The following is an 8,003-nucleotide window of genomic DNA, read 5'->3' on the forward strand; positions in this document are numbered from 1 at the left end:
ATGAGATATTGATATGGATAAATAATATAGATGTGCAGAGAAAATATACTTTTCCTTTATTGTTGCTATGAACATTTCCCAGATTAATCCATCGTAGGTATTGTCTTAGTTCGTTTGTATTGCTCTAACAAAATACTACAGATTGAGTAATTTATAAACATCAGAAATGTACTTCTTTTGTGTATCAGAAAATTTTTCTGTTGTTTATCAATTATAGAGGCTGAGTAGTCCAAGATTAAGGCTCCAGGAAGGTTGGTGTCTACTGAGGGCTCAGTCTTTGCTTCCAAGATGCCACCTTGTCACTGTATCCTGTATTTTGCAGGGGCAAAATATGCGTCATCACATGGCAGAAGGGACCGAAAGGGCAAGTTCACGAGCTTAAGATCTTTTATTCAGCACTAATTCATTTATAAGGGTGGAGTTCTCATAGCCTAATAGTCTTATAAATATTGTACATAATACTGCTGCATTGGGGATTAAGTTTCAACATTAATTTTGGAGGGGAAACAGACCTGAATAAGATAGCAGGTGTTATAGAATTATACCATGAAGAAAATTCACTAATTATTCTTAAAGACTGCTTAGACTAGTTCAGATCTTATTGCTTTTCCCAAAAAAGTCACTTGAATAACTGTCCCTGATTACAAACAAATATTTTTTTTTTATTTTTTTATTTTTTGCTGGAAGAATAATGGCAAAACACAGGTTCATAATTCAGGATGATCTTTTCATCTGGGGTATTTAATTTTAAAACACCTACATTTAACTTTTTGAAGAGATAAAGTTGCAACTGTGTAATAAATTTGTTACAAATAACAATTATTTATTTACTTTCTTTTGGAACATTTCAGCCTGTATTAAACTCTACATTCATACAGTTCATGACAAATGACATGTAACACTTAGAGAAGTGAAGAATCTGGTATAATTGAAGGAAAACATCTTCCATCGAAACGAACAAATACTAAATTATACATGAAAATAAATAGATATTGAGACTAGGTCTAAAGGTCTCTTATACTTTCCTATATTGTAAACCAAATATTTCTACATTAATTATTTATATCTGGAGCTTCTATTTTTTTCCTGTTTTTTGCTATTAATTACATTTTATAATATCAATGACCTACAATTAAAATACAATCAAATATCTATTTTTCCCTGTCACTTCATGTGCAATAATATTCAACTGAAAAGTTCAGATATAGTATGTGAAACTGGGAGAATTTACTTTTTAATGTAAACCATATTGGGTGCCTTTTCTTAGAAGTATCAAAACACATGGTCCTAGTCATTATTACACATAATCCAAAGGAGAATTTTCTACTTAGTCTCTTAACAGTAATACTAGCCTGTACTTGTACTGGAAGTTATACCCAGAATTGACCTAGAATTTAACTTCAGTGTATTAGCAAGATATTGGCTATGCTATTCAAATTAAATTTAACACTTTGAAAGAAATTACTATAAAAACAAATAAGATTTTATGCAAAGCAGATAAATTGAGAAAAATATTTTGATAATGTAGATGCAAACTTGAGGAATAAATTCAATGTAAACATACATAAATAATTACAAATATCTTTGTTAAATGACATTCTTTTTGATAGGGGATTAGAGGCATTGCTAGCATACCTCTCCTGTTTAGAAGGACAGAATAATGTGTAGAGATTCACACTGTGAACATTTTTCCAGAAACGATGCAGTAACTAAACAGGAAAACCAAAGAAATCTATGAATCCCAGAAGGAAGCAGGAGCCTGCAGCCTACACTATGAGTCAGACAAAGGGCTGTGAGTCCCCAGAGTGTGAGAGAGGGAGAGACTGCCTCTGGGATATACGTCCCCACCCCAGGGAACCTGAAATCCCAGGACACAGGGTAACGCCTTAACCTCACACAACGCAGGAAATAACTTGGGGAAGTTAATGGAATATAAAAAGAAGAAGCAGCGGCAGGAAGACCCTTGAATTCACTCCCAGATCCCAGTATGGACCAAGGGCAGCCATTCCTTACTGTTGCTAACAAAAGACCTCGTGGAGGGACAGCCAAAAAGTTCAGGCAGTGGTCACAAGTTGAAAGAAGCTCCCAATGGGGTTTCCAGATGTAACCTTTGGTGGTGACAAACTCCCTTGGCCAGGGCCAGTGCAGGGGAGAGTGAAAAGCAGGCTGTGAGTGCAGGAGCCACGGGTTCATAAGCCGTGAGTGCAGGAGTTGTGACTAGGAGCCAAGTGCCAGGCTTTTCAGGGAACAGAGAGGGGCATGACTTGAAAGCCGTAGTTGCTATCTCCGTGGGGAAAGCTTATGACTCCTGAAAGTGGGGAATTCTAATTACAGGCTGATGTGAACTCATCTCTCTGCTGCCAGTGGAAATCTGTGGGAGTGGATGTGGCTCTCCAAGTGTGTGGGAACTCTGTGGGGCTTATCACCACCTGCTACTCCAATTTCCTGAACAAATTCTGTGCAGTAGAGTCAGCAATGCTCCCCTCTAGAATATCAACCCAGTGGCATGAGACCTACCTACTCCCAACCCTCTAAACCCACAAGGGCTGCTGCTTGACCTGCACACATAGAGTATAAACCTGCCCTGCCCAGCTCCTTCTTGGCTTTACCACACCACCCACCTTCGTAGCTTACACAAAGGACAGAATCTCTTGGGAACTACAGGGCCCTGCCCATTGCCTGAGAAATCAGAGTGACCGCCCCCGCCCCGTCCCCATCTAGTAACATAAGGCAAGTAAAAATTCCACTGCTAGTACACAGCTGGTGCTCTTTTGCAAGTACCATCTCCTGGCTGGAGGCCAACCAAACAGTCCATTATGGTATCTCCTGGTAGAATAACACTGCAACCAGGAAGAAGAAAAGAGCTGCACGATCTTAGTTATCACCACTACTTGTACCACTCTGGCTAACCAAGAGGTCCTGAGTCTGTCCATATGAACAGTTCATTACTACTATAACTGGTGTTCAAGAAAGCCAAAACACTAAGGCTATCAATAACCAAGGAATTTCACAGAGTCTCTGTCAATCCCCTGCCACTTCCATTAGAGCTGGTGCTGCTACCCACTGTTGGGAAACTTGAGGATAGGTCACATCACTGGATTCCTTGCAGATATTCCCTAATACCAGCCTGGAGTGTGACAACCTCACTGGGCAGCCAGACCCAGAGGCACAATAACACTCACAGTAGTCTGGCTTCCAGGGACTCCTAGTGATAGGGAAAGGAGAAGTGCACCACATCAAGGCAACACCCTATGGGACAATAGAATCTGGATGGCAGGGCTTGAGCACCAGATCCTTCTGCTGGTTGGTGGAAAGCTTCGTTAAGCACAGTTGAAGTGCTGGGCTCAGCAGGGAAAGTCATTCTCTGTATCCCAACAGTCTTGTACAGCCGTGGTGCATGTGAAAGGTCTTGGAGAAGAGGAAGTCTTTCTTCCCTTGTCTACCACTGTAGGCACAGTTTGGGCTTCTCCCATGAGAGCTCAGCATGGGCACAACTATAGACAGCCTTTCTGGAATATATCAGGGCCACTGCATCCCCAAAGGAGGAGCACACTCCAGGTCCAGGATAGCATGAGAGACAGAGTCACAATTCCTCTTTATTTGGAATATCAACATTCCTACAGATGAGAAGAGGTGCCTATCTGATCTGAATAGCTGGAGCACTGGGACAGAAGCATGTCTGAGAGGTGGATAACATTCCTGCTGACCTGGCAGGGGAGCTGATGTGGTTCCAACCCTTTCTCCTTCTAAGACCCCAGTGTGACTCACTGAGAGTTTCTCCAGCCACTTTTGTCAAGGCTGGGACTTCATTTATCCACCTGCTTTAGCCACAACCTGTTCCTACCCAGAGACACCTCCCCTATTGGCCTAAAGCCTGAGCCTTCAAACTATTAAATAAAATACTGGAGAAAAATAAATAAATAAATTTCACTCCACAGGAGAAAGAGATAAGCTTTAAGAGACCTCTATAATTTCAACCCCATAGGAGATAGTGGACTTGTTTACACACTGAACACATTGCTACTACAACCAATATATGAGAAAGCCATTGTTCAAAGACTATCTATAACCAAGAAACTCTTACAGAGCCTTCATCCCTGAAAGCACCAAGAGCTGAATTAGACTATTATTTATTATAAGCAATAAAGTTTCATTCTTAGGGGGAAATTTTTAAAGCAAACAAAAGAAACACAGTCAAATCAAACATAAATTCATGAACAATGAAAAGCACTACTCTACCAAAATGAAAATGAACCAGAAAAATAACTCTGGTAATATGACTAAACATGGTGCAATAATACTTCCAAAAGTCACACTGGCTCTGCAGCAGTGAACCCAAACCAAGATAAAATCTAATACCAGATAAGGAGTTCAAAAGTTTGATTATTAAGCTACTCAGGAAATATCAGAGAAAGGTAAAAACGATCATAAAGAAATTTAAAAAGCAGTTCAGGATATGAATGAAAAATTTTCTAGACAGATAGATATCATCAAGAAAAACAATAAATACTCTGGAAATAAAAGGCCCACTGAGGTTATTACAAAATGCAGTGGAAAGTTGTAACAGTAGACTAGAATAAGTAGAAGAAATAATTTCAGAGCTTGAAGACAAGGCTTTTGAGTTAACCCAATCAGACAAAAATAAAGAAAAATAATAAAAAGAAATGAACAAAGTCTCCAAGAAATATGAGATTATGCAAAATGGCCAAATCTAAGAATAATTTGTGTTCCTGAGGAGGAAGAGAAAAATGATGTCTGAAAAACTTATTTGAGGGAATAATTGAGGAAAACTTTCATAGCCTGGCTGGAGATCTAGATATCCAAATCCAAGAAGCTCAAAGAACTCCTGGGAAATTCATTGCAAAAAGATCTTCACCAAGGCATATAGTCATTATGCTATCTAACGCCAACATGAAGGAAAAAATTCTAAGAGCAGTAAGACAAAAGCATCAGATAACCTACGAAGGAAATCCTATCAGACTAACAGCAGACTTCTCAACAGAAACTTTACAAGCCAGAAGGGATTGTGAGCCTATCTTCAACCTCCTTAAACAGAGCAACTGTCAGCCAAGAATTGTTTTATTACAGAAAAGAAGAAGAAATAGTCATTTTCAGAAAAATAAATCCTGAAGGGATCTGTCACTACCAAACCAGCAATACATGAAATGCAAAAAGGAGTTCTAAGCCTTGAAACAGAAGCCCAATATGCATCAACATAGAACCTCTTGAAAGCTTAAAACTCACAGCACCTATAAAACAATAACAGAAGAAAAAAAAAAAAAACTAGGTAACAGTTAACATGATGAACTTTACCTCACATCTCAATATTAACATCGAATGTAAATGGCCTAACTGCTCCACTAAAAAGATTCAAAATGCCGTAATAGATAAAAAGTTCACAATCCAAATATCTGTTGTCTTCAAGAGACACACCTAACATAGAAGAATTCAGATAAAAGTATGGTAACTGGGTGGAAAATGCAGTCCATATAAATGGAAACCAAAAGTGAGCAGGAGTAGGTATTCTTATATCAGACAAAACAGACTTCAAGATAAAAACAATTAAAAAAAAAAAAGACAAAGATGGTCACTGTATAATAACAAAAGGATCAATTTAACAAGAAAACATTACAATCCTAAATGTATATGCACTAAACACTGGAGCCCCTAGATTCATAAAATAATTACTACTCAGAATGAGATAGAGAGCAAGACAATAACAGCAGGAGATTTAAATATCCACTGACAGCACTAGACAGATCTTTGAGACAAAAAGCCACGAGAGAAACAATGGAGTTACACGACACACTAGAACAAATTGACTAAATGGATATTTACAGAACATTCTACCCAAGATCTGCAGACTATACATTCTTCACACCAGCACATGAAACATTCTTCAAGATAAATCATATGATAGGCCACAAAGCAAGTCTTATAAATTTGAAAAAATTGAAATCATATTAAGTATTTTCTCAGACTACAGCAGAATAAAACTAGAAATAAAATCCAAAAAGGAGCCCCAAAACACTACCAACACATAGAAATTAATAATTTGCTCCTGAATGATATCTAGGTTAACAATGAAATCAAGATGAAACTTAAAAATTATTTGAATTGAGTGATAATAATGAGACAAGTTATGAAAAACCTCTGGGATACAACAAAAGCAATGCTAAGAGGAAAGTTTCTAGTAATAAATGCCTACATCAAAAAGTCTGAAAGAGCACAGATTGACAACCTAATGTCACTCCACAAGGAATCAGAGAAACAAGAACAAACTAAACCTAAAGCTGGAAGAAGAAAAGAAATAAAGATCAAAACAGAACTAAATGAAATTCAAACAATAATAACAACAAAATACAAAAGATCAATGAAACAAAAAGCTGGTTCTCTGAAAAATTAAAATTGATAGACCATTATCTAGATTAATAAAAAATAGAAGAGAGAAGATGCAAATAAGCTCAATTAGAAACAAAACTTGAGACATTACAACCAACACCACAGAAATACAAAAGATCATTCAAGACTACTATGAACACCTTTATGCACACACACTAGAAAACCTAGAGGAAATGGACAAACTCCTGGAAACATACAACCCTCTTAGATTAAATCAGGAAGAAATAGAGAACTTGAATAGACGAAAAACAAGCAGCAAGAATGAATCAGTAATTTAAAAATTGCAAACAATAAAGCCCAGGTCCAGATGGATTCACAGCGGAATTCTACCAGATATTCAAAGAAGAATTGGCACCAATTCTACTGAAATGATTTCAACAGATTGAGAAAGAAGGAATCTTCCTAAGTCATTCTATAAAGCTAGTATCTCCCTGATACCAAAACCAAGAAAGGACACAACAACAACAAAAAAAACACGACCAAGTTCCCTGATGAACATAGATGCAAAAATACTCAACAAAATATTAGCCAACTGAATCCAACAATACATCAAAAAGATAAATCATCATGATGAAGTGGATTTCATTCCAGGGATGCAGGAATGGTCAACATATGCAACTCAATAAATGTGATACATCACATAAACAATTAAAAACCATATGATCATCTCAATAGATGTAGATAAAGCATTCAACAAGATTCAGAACTCCTTTATGATGAAAATTGTCAAAAACTAGGCACAGAAGAGACCTACCTCAAAAGAATAAAAGCTATGTATGACAAACCCACAGGCAACATCACACTGAATGGGGAAAAGTTGAAGTATTCCCCTTGAGAACAGAAAGAAGAAAAGGATATCCACTTTCACCACTCCTATTTAACATCGTTCTGTAAATACTAACCAGGGCAATTAGGCAAGAGAAAGAAAGGACATTCAAATTGGAAAAGAGAAAGTCAAAATATTGCTGTTTGCAGATGATATGACTGTACTCCTAGAAAACCTAAAGACTCACCCCTAAATCTCCCGGAATTGATAAGTGCATTCAGTAAAGTTTCAGGATAAAAAAAATGTACGCAAATCAGTAGCCCTGCTATACACCAATAGTGACCAACCTGATAATCAAATCAAGAACTCAACCCCTTTTACATTAGCTGCAAAAATAATTAGAACTATGCTTAACCAAGGAGGTAAAAGACCTCTACAATGAAAACTACAAAGCACTGCTGAAAGAAATTACAGACAACACAAACAAATGGAAACACATACCATGTTCATGGATGAGGAGAATCAATATTGTGAAAATGACTATATTGCCACAAGCAATATACAAATTTAATGCAATGCTCATCAAAATACCATCATCATTCTTCACACAGAACTAGTAAAAACAATCCTGAAATTCATATGGAACCAAAAAAGAACCCACATAGACAAAGCGAGACTAAGCAAAAGAACAAATCTGAAGGCATCATATTACTATACTTCAATTATATTAGAAAGCTGTAGTTACCAAAACAGCATGGTTATTATATAAAAGTAGACGCATAGGTCAATGGAACAGAATAGAGAAATAGAAATAAGACCAAATATTTACATCCAA

The sequence above is a fragment of the Symphalangus syndactylus genome, chromosome 2 (assembly GCF_028878055.3).
Source record: "Symphalangus syndactylus isolate Jambi chromosome 2, NHGRI_mSymSyn1-v2.1_pri, whole genome shotgun sequence".
In the NCBI taxonomy this organism is placed as follows: Eukaryota; Metazoa; Chordata; class Mammalia; order Primates; family Hylobatidae; genus Symphalangus; species Symphalangus syndactylus.